This window comes from Dermacentor andersoni, chromosome 10 (assembly GCF_023375885.2).
Source record: "Dermacentor andersoni chromosome 10, qqDerAnde1_hic_scaffold, whole genome shotgun sequence".
In the NCBI taxonomy this organism is placed as follows: domain Eukaryota; kingdom Metazoa; phylum Arthropoda; class Arachnida; order Ixodida; family Ixodidae; genus Dermacentor; species Dermacentor andersoni.
This window is the reverse complement of record NC_092823.1, coordinates 115,463,832-115,485,144: the sequence shown is the minus strand read 5'-3', so window position 1 is coordinate 115,485,144 and position 21,313 is coordinate 115,463,832. Positions and strand designations below refer to the sequence as shown.

Below are 21,313 nucleotides of genomic sequence, written 5' to 3'. Positions count from 1 at the left end.
ACGCATGTTCAAAGCATAGCTAGCAAAGCAATGAACAAGTTATTTTTTCTTAAAAGGGCCCTTCGTCATTCTACATCTGATAGAAAACTTCTAGCTTATGTCACCTTTATCCGTCCGGTCTTAGAATACGCTAACATGGCTTGGTTCCCCCACACTAAAAACAATGTTTTAAAACACTCTAAATGGTTCAAAGGAAAGCGTGCGCGTTATCTTCAACTGCTATGGACGCATGCATTCACCCACAGATCTTTTACGCACGGCTGGGCTTCATACGTTGTCCAGCCGAGCTAAATTACACCGTCTAAAGTTTTTGTATTTACTGCTTAATAATGCATTAAAGATGTCTCCCACAGATTTTGTTCGGATAAACACTACAAGACTAACATGTCACACGCATGCACTCACCCTTGAAGAATATTTCTGTCACAGTAATACTTTCCGATATTCTCTTTTCCTCAAGTTTTCAGAGATTGGAAACGCTTGCATCCATCAGTCACGGCCCAGCGAACCAGAGCTCTGTGCTTACATTCCTCTCAGCATAACCTTGTTTATGATCTTATATTAAAGTGTCCCTGTCAGTGTGATTATTGTATTCAAGTGCCATCATCAGTTTTATTTATTAGTGTCATGTGTATTGCATGTTTTGCCTTTATTTTTGACTCTTAAAAATATATATGTTAGCACTGAACCTGTATTTGTATGTTTTGCCCTCTCCTGTAAAAATCCCAAGAAGGGATTGACAGTATTCCAAAATAAATAAATAAAATGCATTGACGACTTTGTACCACCGTAAGTGGAAAATAACTTGGAATGTAAACCCCTGGATGACCAAAGAAATATGGCGCATGGGACGAAGACTGAAAAAGGCGTAACAAAAATTAAAGCAACGTAAAACAGCATCTGCAAGCAATCAGATTTGTGCACAGAGATTACAGCTGACAAATTGTATTGCCGGCGCCAAAGCTCACTACCAAAATGTGCAACTAAAAAATTTTATTTCTTCGTCCCCAGTGAAATTTTGGAGGTATCTTTCACCAAAGAAAAGATCAGTACCTAATCTTGTTATAAACATTACTGCTGTGACTGACAGCTCAGAAATTACATGCATTCTAAATTAATATTTCTGCTCGGTTTTTGCCAGTGATAACGGTAGTTTCTTTCATTCCATGAGTTACCATCAATTGACAACATTCATATAGAAGAGGAGGGTGTGCTTTCCCTTTTGCCTAACTAGATGATAAGAAATCTAGCGGAATCGACAACATACCAACCGCCTTTTTAGTAAGATACGCAGAATGGTGTTCTAAGTATCTGAATCTATTATTTCACATATTCCTTGCTCGAGCAGAACTTCCCCATGACTGGCACCACACCAAAATAACTCCCATACCAAAAAGAAACCAGTCCATGCCATCCATGTAAAGACCTATATCGCTGTTATGCACATGTGTTAAAGTACTGGAGCACATAACATTCAAGCACATTTATGTGTTCATAGAAAGTAATGGTTCAATAGACAGTCATCAGCATGGTTTCCGATGCGGTTTGTGAACAGTCACGCAGTTCTTCGAAGTGGTTCACGATCTTGCCATTTGCATAGACGAACAGAGCCAAATTGATATCCTATTTTTAGATTTCGAAAAAGCACTTGATCATGTTTCACACCGTGCTCTTATCAAACTAAAACCAATTCTGAAAAATGACTCTCTATTAGCTCGGATCGAAGCATGTCTAAACTGCAGGCATCAGTGCATCATGGTTAATGGCAGCAATTCACCATCTGTGCCTGTTCATTCGGCATACCACAGGGATCTATCCTCGGGTCTCTCTTCTTTTTGATTTTTATTAATGATATTGTCCACGATATTCCTGCCAAGATATGCCTTTTCGCTGGTGACTGTGTGCTATAGGAGAAGTTAACACCTAGAGTGATCAAGTTCTTCTGAATAGCTCCTGAGCTAAAATTCAAAATTGGTGCTCAACATGGCAAATGAACACTAAACCGGAAAAAACTGTGGCGATGACTATAACCCGCAAGAAAGACCCTTTAAAATTCCAATACAACCTGGGCAATCATTGCTTTCTTTTGTTTCAGTATATACGTACCTTGGCCTTGGAAGATGAAATGAACATGTATTGTACATTGAAAAAAGAAAGGCTTTGAGAAAACTAGGATGCTTAAGATGGGCACTAACTAAGGCAACACATGAAATTAAACTTCTTGCCTATAAAACATACCATAAAACTATAAAACAAGTAGTACAAAAAAAAAACTAAAATAAACTAAAACTATAAAACAAGTAATACAGTAAAACCTCGTTAAACCGTACCCGCTTAAACAGTAGTTTCGGTTTAAAAGTAGTAAAGTCAATTCCCCGACTCAGCGGCCATTGAACATAATGTATTTAGTATCCGCATAAACCGTACCAGCTTATTGCGTACGCATCGGTTAAAACGTAGCGTTTCCACTTTTCGTTGCGCAAACACGGCGGTGCGTCGTCTCCACCGGGCGGTCCGGCAGAACAACAAGCCTCAGAGATCAGTACAACGGCCTCCAAGCGCCCTGTGCGTTTGCACGTGAAGCCGCATCAACATCAACATCATTTCGACGCCAAGCCAGAGAGCGAGAGAGCGCTATGGCGTCGTGCAAGCGAGGACTCGCGTCATGCCGAAGCTCGGATAAAAAAGACGCCGGGTGCTAAGCATAGAAGAAAAATTAGACATCGTCCGTGCTATCGAACGTGACACGAAGAAGTCGGCGCTGGCCCGCGACATGGATCTGCTGTTGACTACAGTGTGTGGCATTTGGAATGCGAAGTTGCTCGGCAGCGCTGCTGCGACCGCGAAGAGAGGTCGGCTACGAGGTTCGACTTTTCGCCATCGTTGCCTCTGTTGTTGCCGAAGTGTCGACTAGCGACAGTGATGAGGACGACACGGAAAGCGACAGCACGGGCGATTCAGGCCCGACAGTGGCAGAAGCTGCGCGTTACGTCAGCCTCGTGAATGCAATCGTCGCAACGAGAACAGGGGCGCGATAACGTAACTATTCCAAACGAAAAGTTTTCCGAACTCCGGCACCCGGCAATGAAAAAGGCGCCCCGGAACTTATGCAGCACTAGTGCGCGCGTGCACGGAGAATACGTAACGCCAACGAGGAATCTGCCGTGCGAGTGTTTGCCGAGAGGAGGGGGGCTGGCTGAGAAGCTGGCACGCAGCTTGAGTAAGTTTGAGGCTGCTGTCGTCGTGCTAGGCCGCCGCGGCATCAAACGAAAATAACACTTATGTCGCGCGAAGTGAATAAATACTGCATGTTTTTTCCCCTTTCATCGCACTCTCTCTGAGTTCCGTTTTCTACAGGTAAGTGGGCGATGTCATGCTATTTCGGTTAAACAGTACTACCGTTTAGTACGTACTTTTTCCGAGCTCCGGCCGACTACGGTTTAACGAGGTTTCACTGTACCAGTACTAGAGTACGCGTCGGCTGTCTCAGACTCGCACACACACAAGTTAAAGTAGATAAACTTGAATCAGTATAAAAGAAGGCCGTAAGATTTATATTTAATGCCTACCAACACAACACATCGCCAACAGCTCTTTTGAAAAGTGCAAAATTGGAAACATTAGAACCAAGACGGTATCACGAAAGACTGAAGCTACTCTATCTTGTATATAATAACAAGTTGGCAATAGAAAAAAGTAAGTACTATCGGCCAAAAAAGTAAACGGACCACGACTTAGGTGGCCGGAGCGGCTGCGGGGCCACACCGGGGCGCTGCTATCTCGCTCCGCGCGCTGACGGCGAGAGTGCCCCAGGTGACGCCAGACTTCGTCCTCACTCTCACGCGGAGCCTTGCCACGCTTGATAAATTTCTAGTGCACCGTTCGATTGCTCTACTGCTGGTGGTCGCGACGAAGGAAACCGTGCATCGCCGGTAGTCCAGCACATGGCGCTGTCGCACAGAGCCGAATGGCAGCCGGACAACAAACCGCGGCACTGAGAAGGAACAGAGACCCGTTCTGATTGTTGTTTTGTTCATATTCACCTTATCTTTTATATTAGTGCATGTCGGCGGCGTCCACCGCTGCTCGATTTTAGGCAACATCGCACAAGTAGCCGCAACGGCTTGTACGGTGACGCGCGCTCTTTCACGCCGGCGCGATAGTTGCAGGCGGCAAGGTTTACTGCGGGCACGGCTTATATGTCGAGATCACTTTTCCGTCATTGTCTCCAGTACTACGTTTAATATTAACATCAGCGACGCCTCTGAAAACTGCTTTAATTAGATACTACAATGCGTAGGCCATAATGAACCTTTACAAAAGTACGGCCAGGAAGAGATAATTGGGAAGACGAATAGGAATAACTATAGTTAGTCATGAAAGTTTATTCATGGAAACATTCCGTGGCTTGAAGGGGCCCTCAGTGCGATGAAAAGTTGCCTTCGACCGCGATGACTTGGCTTACTCGCCTTGTTTCCTTCTTCGCGACCGCCAGCAACCAAACGGTGCACTAGAAATTTATCAAGCGTGACAAGGCACCGCGTGAGAGTGAGGGCGAAGTCTGGCGTCACCCGGGGCACTCTCGCCATGAGCGCGCGGAGCGAGATAGCAGCGCCCCGGTGTGGCCCCACAGCCGCTCCGGCCACGTAAGCGGTGGTCCGTTTACTTTTTTGGCCGATAGTACATCAAACCAATACTCTGCCGTGAAACGCATTCGTCTCACCCTGCGAAAGTTACTGAACACCTCTGCCATACCAATACATACAAGTATTCTTTCTATCCTCATACGACTAACGACTGGAATAATTTACCACCGGAGATTCTCGAAAGGACCGATCTGAAATCGTTTGTTCGTGCCCTGCCTGCACCGTCTTGCCGACAATTCTACTTTGGTTTACTTTGTTCTAACCCCCATGCACTCAGAGTAACTGCTCAGAGTAACTCAGAGTAACTGTTTACTTATTATTGCTCTCGGCATTATTTGCTGCACTGTGCCTGGCATCTGTGCGTCACTTTTGTCTGTGAGGTTGTGCGAAGTTGTTTTACTTGTTATTGGATGTTACGTTTTTGTACAGTTACTGTATCGGCTCGGCCATTTTTATTATGTTACATAAGTGGTAGGTGCTACTCCTACGGTGCTTAGGTGCTGTATCATAGTGCTGTAGTACTATATAACTTTGTTTTGATTTGTGTATCATTCAGGCTTTCGTTATATACAATTATTACTTTTCTTCTTTGTTTATTTTTTTTTTCATTGCAGTAAGATTAGCTCTACATTTAATTCTGTTCTGTATTTTCTGTGTTACGTTAATTACAATGTGTCACTCATCCCTGCCTAAAATAAAGTCTGGCATTCAGATTGGCAGTATTTCTTTAAATAAATAACTAAACAAATAAATAAATAACTGCATAAACTTTTTGTTAAATAAACCTCGTGTTACTGTAAATGCTGCCACCAAAATTTTATGGATTTCTAATAGAAGTCTTCAGTTGCTTTTGTCAATATGTCTGTTAGCCAACCTTTAGCGTAACGTTAGCTGGGCTTACTGAAGTACTTCTTGACATCTATGGCTACAAGACGTTTTCATCAAGACAGCTACTAGACTTTTGAATTATCCGTTTAGATCTTTTAGACATCAAATAGTTGCTTCAGTGTTTCATGAGTAGAAACCGCACGGCACTAGATGCTACAACATTGGGCTAGTACAACATAATCACCATCCTTGAGGGCACCTACCGTATTTACACGATTGCAAGTCGACCCCTTTCTTTAAATTTGGAAGTCAGAAGTTGGGGGGTCGACTTACAATCGAAACCGAAACATGGTCCCGCCAAAAAAAGCGATACCAACGGGAGCTACAACGTAGTTAGAATTTTATGTTTGCTCTATGGCCCTACCCGTATCTTTTCCCGCGTGTTTGTTCGCTTTTCGGAAGGGTTTTTCAACATTCTTTAGAGTTTTACAGTGCATGCAACACTCATGGGGGGGTGTCGATAGTTGATGGAAGCGCCGCTGTTCCCATTTGCGGCTGCACCCTCAGAACGGCGGCGCTTGCGGGGAGTATCGGTAGTTCATGGAAGAGCAGACACCGCTCGCTGGTTTCTTTCTCTGTTTGAAGGCATTGGTATTGGCATGGTATTGGTTTGACGCGTTCCACTTGACTGCCGGCTACGTGCTACTTCTATGCTTCCCCAGTCGTCACGAGTGCTCCAGGCCCACTAATCGTTCGGCACTCGTTCACAGCAGCGTTCAAGAGGGCTGCCGTCCTTTACGCCAAAGAAACAAATCACTGCACAGCGGGCCGCAATTTCGATGTTTCTAAACAGGTGGTGCGAGAGTGGCGACTGCAGCGAAGCGAAATTTTCACCTGTGACAACAAGTGAGAAATTTCCCACGTGCCAAAGTCTGGACGCTTTCCGGAGCTGTAGGCTAAGCTTGCGGCGTACGTCGCTGAAATCCATGATCGGTCCCTGCCAGTGAAGTGCGACGTGGTCATGAAACAAGCCCGGACCTTCCCCTTAATTTTAAAGTTCTGCTCTACCGTGAGTACAACGAGTGGCTGGCGGCAGAAGACTGCGAAATTATGCCAACCGGACCTGTCAAAAGAGCCTCCCTGACGGCTGTGTGTAGTTGGGTGCATTTGGCGTGGGCTGCTGTTCTGCAAGATGTCCTGGTGCGGTCGTTTGCCAAATTTGAAATTTCGCTGGACCACGACGCGCTGTGGGACCGCAGCAACGATGACGATGGCAGCACTAGTGAAGACGAGTAGACCAGTGACCATGTCAGCTACTAATAAATTTTTGTTTTCGAATGCGCCCTCGGGTATGCTCTTTTTTTTTTTTTTTTCGGTCACGCGATATGGGGGGGTCGACTTACATTCGAGTCGACTTACAATCGTGTAAATACGGTATGTTTCCCACTTATCTACTACGGAGGGGGTAGGGAGCAGAGGTTCCTCCTCTACAAAAAGGAGAAACTTGCTTTACATGTGCACAGGTTGGCCACTGAGCTGATGTGTATTCAATGCCCGAAGAGAAGAGGTGCCGAGGCCCTAAACCTGGCAGAGAACCACCAATGCAATCCAACATGTGCTCTCTGTGACAAGGAGCACCCCACTGGAGACAGAAAATCCCCAGATAAGTTTTGAACACCTTACCTGGTCGAGAAGAGGGCATGGGAGAAGACCCAGCAGCAGCAACAGCAATCAAGAGCAGAAGAGAAACCCAGCCATTCAAGGGAGAGGATGAGTGACCCCCAAGTTGGGGCTGGCAGAAGCCACTCCCGCTCCTACCCGAGACTTCCCACCAACAGAGGCGACAGCAGGCCCCGGTCCCAATCGAGGTCCAAGTTTAGGCCCAGGTTCGGATCGAGGTCACCACCCGAGTCGTCGCACGGTCCCAACACTGCCAGTGAGGGGAACAACATCAACAAGGAGACCTGGGCAGACATGACCTACGGCAACTCGGCAGCTGGTCAGACAATCAAAGCATTAGAGCAGGAAGTGACACAAATTAGGAACCTGCCAGAGCTAGCGACGCATTATAATGTAAAGCACAGAAATGAGATACATCGCTCAGTAAAGAGAACGCCAAGCTACAACAAGCCAAATGCACAGCTTGCAAGGCGCCAACCCTGCAAAACATGCCAATGGCACCACTACAGAAGCGTAAAGCAGCAGAGGAGCCCGAATCAATCAGAGAAATGTTCCCCAAACTCGCTAAGACAACGTAGCAGCAATTTGGCAAAATCAAATCTCAATTAACACGTACAGAGGCCCGAGTAGCCGCAGTTGAAGCCAAGACCAGTGAAACGGCCTCGCGCACAACAGCACTTGAAGTTTTGATTAGAGAAATAAGACGCTCAGCAGGAGCAGGCCCAATTATGGCAAAGCACTAAAACCGAATGACTTCTAAAGAAAGAAACAAAGCCCTCGGGGGAGGTCAATAAGTCGAAAATGGCTCCAAATAAAAAATGTCTGGCAATGGAACTGTGGCAGGTATCACCAGAAACAGGGAAACCTGCTAGAGTTTATCAAAACGTTAGAAAGGACATGCAGATATAATTGCACTTCAAAAAATGCGGGGCCTGTCAAAATTGTCGGGATACAAGTCACACATCATTACGCAAGTACATAGGAATCTAGCATCGATCGAAGACACTGTGGTGTCAGGCATCGATCACATGCTAATTGAGATAATTCACAACAAAAATGATGAAGGCAGCATCTTCTTTTTGAACATCTGTAGCAGTCCAAGGCATAAAGTGAGGACAGAGCCGCTTTAACAAAACTTGTTGCAGAGCTAGTTGGTTCCTGACTTGACAAAGGTTACAGCGCTAAGCAGACGAGGATGAAGGGAGACACAAGACACATACGGGCTCCAACTTCCAACTGTTCGAAGTTGGTGCCTGTATGTGTCGTTTGTCTCACTTTGTCCTCATATGCTTAGCACCGTAACCTTTGTTTTTAAATAGAACCACTATTTTGGAAATCTCTAGAAATAGCAAAGAGGCAGACTTTGGTAGCCGTGGGCGACTTTAATGCAGAGAACATGGCATGGGGCTACCCGCCACGAGACCGCCAAAGTGTGCAACCTATGTCTTGACGCCCAGCAGGCAGGCTCTATGCCGGCCACTGACCCCCCCCATTTCCCTTGAGAACAGGAAATGGCATATGCGCAGATAACACGCCATATTTCACATTCATTAGCATGAACGACCCAAAATGGAGTAACACAAAGGAGTACTTGGACAGTGATCCCTTCATTACAGCCACAAAAATACACACTGGGCCACCCATAAAAAGAAAAGACGAAGTTGGGCATCGCTGATTGGGATACTTTCTGCAAAATTATGGGGTTATAGCAGATTAGACAATTACACACATAGACACATGGACACATTCACTCAAACACAGCCTAATGAAGGCCACCAAATTTATCCTAAAGGAAGCAGATAGCAAATTACTTCACATGTGGTAAGCCAAAAAGAGCTTACAGAAATGATGGAAATCACAATTATTAAACAGAACACAACGCAGAGGGATAGCCAAATTAGACAAAGAAATAAAGGATCAAGTACACAGGATCACTAGACAGAATTGGAAAAACACAGGCCACAAGGTGGAAAGCCGATTGGCATTAGCCAAAACGTGGCACATGCTTAGCTTTCGCTTGCACTCAACAAGCAGCAAAAGCACGCAGAGGCCCGACTTAAATGTCAATACGCACAATTACGCAGGAGAGGACCAGGGCTTAGTTAAGGAAATTAAAGACAATACATTGGCAACACGACAAAGGAAAGTCTGAAGCCATACACAGGCAAAGAGAACATAGCACTAGACAGCCCCATCATGAAAGCCGAGGTCTGGGTGGAAGTCAGTAGCCTACACACAGGGTCGGTACCGGGCTCCAACAGAGTGACCAAAACGATGCTCAGAAACTTAGACGAGGTATCAACCTCAGCCCGGCAAACTCCCAAAGCAGTGGAAGACTGCACAAGTTGTCATGATATCCAGGCTGGGAAATCAAACATAAGATCCTGGAGCCGCAAGGCAAGAAAGCTATCTTGAGCCTTGACCTGACTAAGGCTTCTGACATCATCTCACAGAAGGCAGTTCTAGAGAACCTCCAAATGTTAGGCATGGGCCAGAGGACTTATCAGTACACTAAAGACTTTCTCTCAGATTAAACTGCACAAATTACACTAAAAGCAATTAAGTCAGACGAAATAGAGCTGGGAAGCAACGGCACACCGCAGGGCTGCCTTCTCACCCTTCTTATTCAATGTAGCGCTAATTGGGCTACCTGGGAAATTACACAAGGTTGAAGGGCTGAGGCACACAATCTATGCAGATGACATCGTACTATGGGCAGCTCAAGGTAACGAGGGCCAGATGGAGAAAACAAGAAGCCATTGATGAGGTAGAGGCATACATAACGACAAGAGGACTGGCCGCTGTTGCAGTGGACACTGACGGGAAGCCCCTGGTTGACAGCACTGTGGTGAAAGACAACCCCACCAACCTAGCAGAAGAGGCAGACATTGCAATGGCAATTGCCTCTACTTATTCCAGAAGCATCATTAGCAGCTCTAAGAGGGCCAAACGCAACTTTGCCAGAGGACGAATATCTCCACAGGCACTAAGAACCCTAACGATCAGCTCCAGTTATCGATCAATACTAATTATATGGGCACCAGCACACTCTTCCCTCACCGGGAATGAGGCCGTTCATCACGTAGCGCGAGGACTCGCACGCCGAGCAGATGAGCCGTCCCCGATGGGGCCGAGGAGTGACCGCATGGTGACCAATCTAGAAATTACGAATCACTACAAATATGAGAGGTGCTGGTAGCGCCCACGCAGACCCATCACTCACCAAGAAGCAAGCGGTGGCCTGGCGTCTCCTACAAATACATACCCGTACCCAGTCGCCTACAGCTACTGCTACCCGAGCCAATAATCAGAATTATGTATATTCTGCAATGAAAAAGCCAACTTAGATCATATGACATAGGCCTGCCCCAGAAAAAGGTAGGTAACATGTCCAGCATTGACCAGTGGGAGACCTCGCTGCTCAGCTTGAACCCAGAGCAACTTGGGGTCATCCAGCCCGCTGAGGACTCCTCCACGACCCAAAGGCTCCTGGCCAACAAGGCCCGGGGCTACAAGGCCTCCTAAAAAAGCTGGACAATAAAAATGTTTTTCCCCCTCCTGTAGCTCCTGCACACATCGCCACTAATATTACACATTATTTATTTAATTGCCAGCACACGATGAGCACTACAAAGCCTGGCCTGTACCAGCAGATGAGACTGTTAGTACCTATGGACAATGTTTTGTCAGCCAATTTCTTGACTCATTTGACAAAGCCCAATGTGGGTCTTGGGTAAATTGGTGCACAAATATTTGAGTTTTGAATACAAATCGAGTAGTTACTGCTAAATAACTTCATTTGAGAACTGACTATTTTAAGTTATCACATATGCATTTCTTTTTTAATGTAAGGAATAAATATGCTTATAGGAATTCCTGGGAGAGGGACAGCAGTGGTTGTAGAAACTGGTACGAAATATTGCACTAAAAGGATATAGCAGAAGCATCACTTTTTAAGTGAATGTGTCGGGCAGATTTTCAAGTCATTCAAGAAGCACGCCCAGCTTTCAGGCAGCCTGTATATACAAACATTTGTTGTTTCAACTTAGGCAAAAAATGCAGTGCTGATAGGAGCATCTAGTGGCATACCCTTCCTCTTGTTTCATTACTGCATCATGGAACACCAGGTAACTGAAACAATTTGTTCGTTATTTCAGCTCAACCGACTGGATGGCTAGTCCTGCCTAATCTCGCAAGAACTCCACTCAGTTATCGATGATGCAGCACTGGTTCCTCAGCTTCTGCTCTGATCTTTTTTTGAGAATCGTCTCGCCTCTGACTTCTTCCTGGCCGATGGAGCATTCATGACCTGATGCATTTGCACCAAAAGCTTTGCGCAAAATGGGCGATGACAAAAAAAAAAAAAATACAGACACCAATGTTCTAGCCCTCAGTGTTTTTCTCTTGCAAAAGAAATAAACTAACGGGAAGTTACTTTGGTCTGTAAAACTTATGGCACTGTGTCATCCCACCTCTCCAGACATCTGAATGCCTGAAAAAAGTTGGGCCAGGACAGTCTTGTGGACAATGCTCTTTCGCAGTGTTTAGAGGTAGTGTGCCCCACAGTCCTTCACCAAGCCCTGCTTGGTCTTTGGTAGATGTATCACGCCATTCCCGTTGGCCAGGAAATGAATGAGAAAAAGCGCTGCTGGTGGGCATGCTAGCTCAGGCCGACCTCTCTGCCTTCCTTCAAATAAATTATCTCTGTCTCTATGCATCTGCCACTGCTTTTAACTATATTTAAAGGGGCCCTGAACCACTTTTTTACTGAAGTGGAGGAAGGCACTCGAAGTGAAAATAGGCTATTTCATAATACTTTGCCACAAAAAGTACTTGAATGCGTTCAGCAGAAGCGGAGTTATTGGCAATGAAACACGGCCTTCGCTGTGCTTCCGTTCTTTCTTCGATGCCTTGTACTGCGAAGGCTACGGTGCAGTGAGGCGTGGTCACAACGCTCCGCCTTCTAAATGTCACCGTGGTGCGCAGTTAAAATTTAGTTTTGGATGTTAACATAGACGCCACAACTTCCACCTTTAGTGCCTATGATGAGCTAAGCATAAGCCAAGCGCAGTTGTCCTCAGCGAACCGCAGTGCACTTAGACTGGTGGCAGCACTCTGCGACAGCCACTGTATCTACGCCATGTAGCCAACCACAGCTTGCCATCAGCTATCGGCCAATAGCAGCTGTCTAAGGGAATGATGAAATAAAGCATCCAGAAGAGAGTGAAGAAAGGCCTTTCATTGAAAAGAGAGTGTTTGCAAAAAAGGTGACTTTGTGATCCACTTGCATACGACAGCTAAGCTTGGCTGAAGTGTTCACAACAGCGTATGCTAGCCACGAACTATGTTATTTCACCAAACGCAAAGGGTGGATCTGGGCCCCTTTAAAAGGCATATCAAGACGACTTTCTCAACATAAATGTTCAAATAGAAAGATTCCCTTAAGCATTTGCAGTCATGTGTCGTGCCCTTCTCGACATGCAAAAATATTCTTTCTAGGAAGATGTCCGAATAGTAATGCTCGGCATGCTTGCACATGCCACATTTTTTGCAGCACCCACTGGGAACTTTTTTAACTACTGATACTTGTACTTTGTTGCCTCTGTATACAAGCACAGCATTTTTGTTTTCAGCGGCAAAGTTGAACGAATTCACAGATACTTGCTGTGGTGCAAAGCAACCGAGAGGATAGCAATAATTTCTCCATGTACATCTCACAGAAAGAAAACTCTCATCAGTTCAGAAAATCTGAAGACGGTCTTGGTGTCGATGATAAATACACTCTGCACTAAGAAAAACGAGTACACGCATGCCTACACAAATTCTCTTTCGGCACGGTGGACAAGATGCACATATACTTAGTGATCGGAATGCCTAAACAAGTAATGTTCGTGACTTCAAAGGGCTGATCCTCATCTGGCCCTGGACACCCTGGCAAATTTGGAAGGAACATACCGGAGCAAAAACTTTAAAGACCCCTTCAGCTATAGTAGCTAATTTGGTGCCTTATGGATGAGAAAAGTGAAGCATTTTCTGAATGGTAACACTTTCCATAGAGCAGAATGGGTGACAACAAAAATAATAAATGAGAAATCTTGTTTCATAAAACTTACCGAGTCCATGATCTCCATTTTTCCATGCTCCTCCACATTCTTCGAAAATGTGGCGATGTAACGCCCGTGAAACAGGCGCCTGGCCCTGCCATTAGCTTCACGAGTCTCCTCAGGGTTCCAGCCCACAGGTTGCCCCATGTGCCTTCCGCGAAAGCACCATAAACGTCAAGAGGTTCGGCAAACACGCTCGACGCCTCTCTGTGCGCAAGGAACTTTTCGCACAGAATGAATTCGTCCATGGAAGCTGCACAATGAATTTGAGCCACAAATTGGACATCAGCCTCAGAGAAAACCAGGCCGCATGGCATGTCATGTCTACAGAAACAACTTGAATATCTAGATCACTTCAAATATTAAACATTGGTAAAAATTACTGGTCTCTGACTGCTTCCCTGCACTTGACTTCTTAGTTTTGATGAGATGATAGACACTGGTTAGCAGGACAAACATGCAACAATGGAATGAATGCACAGACATGACAAGTCAGCCACAATCATAATTGGCTCTCATCTTGAAGTCTGCAGTCATAAAAAAAGGCCAGACATCAAATGTGAGAAGAAAAAGAATGCATCAATAATAAGCAAAAAAAAAAAAACATGCCAATGCACTAGTTATATATGTACACTATAGAACCATAAAACAACTGCAAGATTGTGTATCAGACGTATAAGCAACAACTTCCTGAAGAAGTTTGTTCCGCATAGTAACTGCATAAGGGAAAAACTGTATCTGAAAAACATCAGTGACGTCTTATTTTACGGTTTTCCAGATACTATTTGTTTTTGAAATAATTTGCAGAGGAGATAGGTAGGTTTCTGCAGAGATACCAATTTTGTTGAAGTAATTTAATAAAGCAGTTCAAGCTTATTTTGTCGGCACTTAGACAACTATGTCATCAGGCACCAAAGGGCAAACAATTTCTCCTACAAATGTTATTGATGCCGGGCCTCAGTCCTGGTGCTGTCAATGACAGGTGTAGGAAGTGCAGTAGCCATTGAAAGGTGCACCTGTCGCAAGAAATATACATAGTATGCATGTACGTCATTCAATGATATTCCACGACTTCCAGTCTACGGCAGCGCCATATTGGGGAACCTATAGGCCTATGCGCGCACCTGTTGATAAGGTACCCCAAGATGGCGGAAGCAGACAACAGCAGCGGATGTGACGTCACGTGAATACTACGTATAAGCAGCAGAAGGAGTCTCACAAAAATGAGACACCTTTTCCTGAAGTCTGTGCTTCTGCAAATTTTTCAGCCATCTCGAGGTGAACTGTACAATAAAAGGTGACGGAAGGCGAAATCTGATGCGCATTGCATTCAGCCAGTTCTTCCACATTCTTCAACACAGAATACCAGAGGCAGCTGGACTTTTGCAACTGGAAAACAGGAATTTATATTTGATGAACTGCCGCTTCCAGTTATGAAGCACCTGCAACGACCAGGAGCTATAAAAACAAGGCTGACAAAGTTGCAGAAAAGCTTCAACAGAGTGAGTACGCTAACGTTATGGTAAACATGGTTCCACTGCATGCACGAAGGCAGTCTTTGCCCCGTCTCAAAACATTCTGCTTGCGTGCAAGCTCTGTTGCCACAGCTCCACGGGGTCACCATTTCCACAGAAGCATGGTCACACACACATTGCACGTTAATGTAGACGAAAAGCCAGCTGAGGAGATGTGTTTGTTCTATATCCAGTCACACGCTGTCGAAGGCTCGACTGGTTTCTATCTTCTCAACCTATCTCAACCCCCTGGTCGCAATTAATATGTTGCTGTACAGCTTATACAATGGTCTAGGGCCTTAAATTGCTCGACTACGTTCTCTTTTCTTAGATTTACCTACAGGGTGCTACATTTGTTGCAACACATTGACATGCTTTCGTTCACGCGAATCTCTGTGCGGTATGCATTGATAACCAATATGTGGACACGGCGTAAGAAAAGTTACCCAATTCCTCGTCAATCTGACGCGATCAGTGATCTGTTCGCGACTGTCACGATTTCCTTTATTACCGTTGTGAGAAAAACGCTAACTAGCCTTGAGCCGTCCCTGGGGCGTATTCTGCGACCATAAATTTCTGTGATAGTATCGCTGTCAAGCGTGCACTGATTGGCTGCATGGTTGACCTCTACGTCATGCACGAAGGCGACAGTATTGCCGAGGCGATCGTCGCAGCTAGAATATGTCCCCAAGCCGCCAACGCTGTGAAACCAGACTACACCCCGTTCCATGCATAGCAGTCAATGCTGTGGAAGCTATGCAAAGAGTTTGGTCAAGAAAAGTTACCAATCCGCGCATTCCATCTAAGCTTCGCTAGGCGTTCCGTCCATGGTTCGCTGCACGCCAACAGCGTTCACTCACGCGAGCATGCACGTGAGGCTCTTTGCAATGGATTGCAAATAAAGAACCTGAAAGGAACAACAAAAATATAAATGATCTAAAACAAGGAATCAGCTGCTGTATGCCACGGCGTGTTTCTTTCTAAGGATTAAAACTTGTTTCATTCAATAATGGGACCTACATATAAACAATTAACAGCTGCACGCAACTGCAGTCAAATATTATGTAGACCCCACGCACTGTGGGAATCGATTTATGCGAAGCTTTCACTGCTGGATGCCTTGATTGACGGTAATTAGTAATGATGTTGACGGCTAAAGCTAAATTTCTTCCAAAGTTTAGGCTAAGACGAGAGTGGTGCGCTGATGTTAAACGTTACCTTGAGTGCACCACTGCTCTTTGTCTGCGTAGTGCATAGAACACACAGGGAGAGGTGTTTGCTTGAGGCGCTCTGTGCCATATTTTATTACCTCTCAGAGGGTTGAGTGCTGTCTTTTCCTCACATGGCACATCGCATTGTGGCAAAAGTATTAAACTTGAATTGGATTATGGGGCTGTACGTGTCGAAACCACACTCAAATTATGAGGCAAGCAAGCTGCAGTGGCGGGCTCCGGATTAATTTTGACACCGTGATGTTCTTTAACGCGTACCAAAATCTGAGTGCACGTGCGTTTTCTATTTCGCCCTCGTCGAAAAGCTGCTGCCATGATTGGGATCAAATCCACGACCTCTATCAATGCCATAGCCGCAAAGTTAACGTGGTGAGCACAGAGGTGTTCATTTGACAGTCGACCACTTCTGTAGTGTCTCCTGGACCCTGCGGTGCGATTTAATTAATGCATTTCTGCTTCTGCACGCGCTGCGTAATTTGCCCGCTTGACATAGTTGCATGGCGTTTATTTTTCAGAAATAGCAGGAATGTACTGTACCGTACCTTTAATTTAAGCTTATCCTGTTTCCCCGCAACTGCTATCAACCACTCTCGTATAGTAGTGGGGTTTCCTTGCATTCTCACGTCACCTCCCCCTCCCCCCCCCCTTCTATATGGCAACTGCCTCTTCACCCTCTCCTCCTCTCTACAGTTCTATCTGTGTCACCCCTGGCCTCGCACCTTTGTAGAAAGGGAAGCGCTGCAGTTTCTGCAATGCTTCTGAGGGGAGTCACAGATAATTACAGTGTCAAGCGGCTAATGTGGAGATGGCCATGGAGCTCCGGAGGGCATTGTGCGCATTTGATGCGGTAGGGTGAAAATGAGTTTCTCCTGTTGCCTTTCCTCTCTTACTCGCGCCTGTCATCTATATACACGCTCTGAACCCCTCCCCCCCCCCCCCCCCCCCCCCGACGCTATCTGCGCGACAGAAGCAGCCACAGCAGCTCGCATAAGCAGCAGCAGTGGGAAAGTCGAAGAAAGGCAAAGAAAGCTTCGCTTTAAAGGGTCCCTCACCAAGTCCCATAGAAAATTTTGGTTACACACTGGACGTTGTTACGTGTCCTCTATTGAGCGTTGTGCCACAAAAATTTTTCGAATCGGCTCATTAATAGCCGAGATAGAAATATTTCAGTGCAGTAATTTCAACAGGCGGGCTCCACTGCCAAGCAAGACACTCTCTCCACTCGCCCCCGGCCGTCTAGCCTTCGAAAGCGGAATTCCTTCCTTGCGTTCTCCCTTACCATACCTCGAGGATCGCGTGACGCATACGTCACAGGCCCTGCCTTTTATTTTTTTTTTTTCTTTCTCCTCGCTTGTATTTCCCCGGCGCTACGCATTTCCCCTAACGGCGTCGCGCGCAAGCTGTTGTCTCGTTCGCACAGCGCACGATTTTGCGCGCTGTGCACAAGGAAACATGACTAGCGGTATAATTCAGACTAGCGGTAGAATTCATATACGAATACTGAGGCAGAACAAGCGGATCGCAGAGCATGATCACGCGCTGCAGAACGGTAGGAAATGGCATAGTTTCGGTACCTACGCACGTGACCGCACGACCGTGGGAACAAGCAGACGAAGCGGAAGTAGATCTCTCTTGCTTCGGTGCGAAGTAAAAAAAAAAAAAACACGCAGACATTCCGTTTTATTATTCCTCTAAACTACAATTCGTCAATTCAAGCAACAGATCGCACAGATAACAGATGTTGTCTTGAGTAATTCTCGAAGTCGCGTCACCACGAGCGACGTCACACAGCGGCCACGACTATGTAGGCGCGGGCACACGAGTACGTCACTCCGGTTTGGAGCGCGGCGGCCGCGAGAAGGAAAAACGGCGTTCGGTTTTAAATTTCAGATCTTTACGCGGCGCGTAGCGATGTAATACTTTGCAGACGCGATCGTTATCGCTCAATGTATGCTCGGCGCTTGTCAGCTCAAAATGGCAGACCTGGTGTGGGGCCCTTCAAAAACATCGAACTATATCGAAGTGCGAACGAAGCCACTAAGTCTCTCTAGCATCCACAGCGTTGACTGCTATGTATGGAACGGAGTAAAGGAAAAAACGGAGCAAAGAACGTTCTCCGTAGTGCTTAGACAAGGGCAGGTATTCAAGAAAGCCCGCAGATTTTCTCCCTACACCCTCTTGTACTTCAGGCATCTCGTGTTGCTGTTCCAGTCGGGGGTGCCGTGTGTCCTGCCGGCCGCCATCTTGGCCCGAGCCCGCTCGGGGAGGCCGCGCGTTCTGTCCACCGCCATCTTGGCCCAGGCCCGGTCAGGGAGGGCCGAGCGTTCCGTCGACAGCCATATTGTGTTCCACGGAGGTATCAGATTTCGTACATCTGCGCTCTGACAAATTCCTGCATTTCCTGCTCCGTTCGTTCCTAGTGCGTAGCGCTCGCTTGACGAAATCTACGATCCGAATTTGCAGCGAGTTGCCAGCATGTAAAGCGGGCCCGGGCGATAAAGTCAGTCCGCGCGTTCCGTACATGGTTCGCTGCACGCCAACAGCGTTCGCTCGCGCAAGCATGCACGTGAGGCTTCATCATAGATATTGAAGTGATGTTGAAATACTTCGTCGGTTGGTGTCTGGAAGTGCCCCTGGAGTAGCTTCGATGCAGTCTTAATTGTACACTCGCATCAGCCACAGAACACCTATACAAACTTAGAGAAGGGAAACTGTACCTTCCACAGTGCTACGGAAATAAGCGTAGCGGTGGCGTCGTGAACTAAAGTATGCGACCACAGGTGGCGCTGTACAACAGGAAACGGAAACGGGGTTTTGCACACGCTTTACCAGGTGTTCTGTGGCTTTACTGGGTTTCTAGCTGCTGCGCCTCGATCGTGCTCCCGCCAGTTTAGTTGCTGTGTGGCAAACGTAGCGCCTACATATATATGTAGGCGCTACGTTTGCCACACAGCAACCAAACTGGCGGGAGCACGATCGAGGCGCAGCAGAATACATGTAGCGCAGAGTCATATCGAGTTAAGGCACACACTGCACTGACTTTTAAGGGCATCCCGAGCGGTTTTTCGTTTATTACGCCGCCGTTACCCCGAGTTGTGCCGCCGCGCTACAGCTGTTGCATTTCGTGTAGGGCTACTGACAGAATGCGGTTTCCAGGTGGCACGATGGCCTCGACTGGAATAAACGCACACGACACCAAAGATTGAGTAAGCCTGAAAATATTTTATTTGCATTTTACAAGTACAACAAAAAGCACACGTCTACGCATCCACACAAACGCGGTTACATAGTCAAGAACATAGTCAAGAAATGGCTCATTAATAAGGGTAGCACAAACGCACAAGAAAGAAGACCTAAGCTACAAAACGTACGGTCGGCTGCTAAGTATAATAATTTCCCTGTCACCGCGTGTCACTTTTATACAGCATCTTTACAGCACTACCAGGCCGGGTAGTTTGGCGGAAAGAACGCAACAGCTTACGGCCGTCAGCTGCCTCTTCCTTACGGGTGTCATAATTATCCTAATCTCCGCATCAACGTCGTGCAAGTCCGCATACAGGCATCTGTATCTGAACCATATGTGCCAGCTTAATACATGTGTAGTGAAATTATGATAACCACTGCGTCTTGTCAAACATATTGGTTTTGCAAATGCGCATTACAGCTGACGGAACGACATACTGTAAGTGAAGCACAAGAGAACAAGGACAAAAAGAGGATACAACACTTGAAGAAATGAAGAATTAGTAGGCGTACAGCAAACAAGCGATGACGGGGAACACACAATGATGCATCGGGTGTTCTGTGACATCGGTTTGCGTACTTACGGTGTTATGGAGATCAACGGCATAAAAACGTACCTTCAAGCGTACTCCCTCAACCTCCGCCGCATTCATTATGATAATCAACGCCTAAACAAAATGAGGCACTATGTTTTGCCAAGAGTAGACCTCTTTATAGCAAGTCTATGTAATGACTCGCAGACGAAACCAGCATGCTTTCGAAAATGTTTTACCGCCGTAGTATTCGAACGCCAACGGCCAGGAAACACATCGATACCAATGGGCTGTCGGCGGTTAATCAAGTACAAAAACCTTGACGCTATGATTAAAAAGCAGCTTCAACAATCAAATTTAAAAAAATCAACTGCCTATTTGCCTGAGGTAACAAAACATTCTTAGACACCTCGATTGTTTATGTCAATGGTTTGTGTAAAGTAAAAAATTCAGCATGTTCAGCGCCTCTAGCAGAAAAAGCACAAATTAAAGTAGTCGACCAAATTACAGTAGCTCCACTTGCGCGCTTACGCTGAAACACGCCTTGATTGATTTTTCGCCCTCTGTGGCCATTTGTTGAACTTGAGAGTGTGCGGGGCCTGCATCAGCGTCGCCTGTTCCTCCGTCAGTTCGCTCCTGTGTCTGGACATCTCTCATGACTGCCGACGCGGAGTTTCCGGTGACAACGTCGACGCAGGCCTGAAATACGCGACGCGGCGCGGGATCGGGGAGGTCCAGGCGTTTTAATTAAAAAAAAGAAAGTGGAAGGGTATATGGGTATGAAGCCTAAATCATGCTGATACAGATTGGAGGTAGTACGTCTCGCATGCGGCTATGCCAACTTAAGTTGTCGGACAATGGTCCGGCGTTGCAGCAGAAATAGGGCTAGCAGCGGGAAAAAAAAGTAGGCCTAGCGTCGGCATTCCACGGAAGCAACAATGCAGGAAGAAGTTGCCGCAAGCGTAAGCATAATTGTAGAAGACAGATGTGGCCAGCTTACATTTTTCGTTCGTAATCCCCGTCTCCTATTCATCTCGTCGTTCTTGACCAGGGGGTCGCCTAAGACGCCGTAAGAGAACAAACAACGTGGGAGCGTACCGCATAACGCCGGGCGACGAACATGGTCGAGTGAAGAACCTGGAAGACCCTAGTCGAACGTTCGACCATACTTTCTCTACGGTTCGACTGTCTCGACATGTCTCGACTCTAATTGGTTGCGCACAGCACAGGCGCTCGAGGCCAGGCGGCGCCCCCGAGGACCTGACATTAGAGTCAGTGGTTCCAGTTCCAGTTTACGTGACATTGCCGCTCGGCCTGTACAAGTACACCACAGTTTTGCTGGCGTAGACGTATTTGCCTACATAAACTTTACTACGGAGAGGGGAAGAAAAAGCCCTAGAAGGAGGTGGGCGAAAGAAAGTGGGAAAATTTGTCGGCGTATCTATCTTTGCGAGATGACATGGTGACTTTATTTGTGATTAGCAACCTATATTATGATGGACAAGTTTTATAACTTGCGATGAAGTTGAAGCG

General features: G+C 46.3%; 1 long non-coding RNA gene across 1 annotated transcript in view; it reads right to left on the bottom strand.

The window, feature by feature from the left end:
• LOC129387963 (uncharacterized) overlaps positions 1 to 21,014 on the bottom strand; it is a 137,024-nt gene extending 116,010 nt beyond the window's left edge. Inside the window, exons 1-3 of the long non-coding RNA XR_011890652.1 lie at positions 20,781 to 21,014; positions 13,268 to 13,511; positions 7,158 to 7,404 (exon numbers count right to left, since the gene is read on the bottom strand). This is a non-coding gene — a long non-coding RNA (uncharacterized lncRNA). The remainder of the gene's footprint in view (positions 1 to 7,157; positions 7,405 to 13,267; positions 13,512 to 20,780) is intronic.
• Between the last annotated feature and the right edge of the window lie 299 nt (positions 21,015 to 21,313).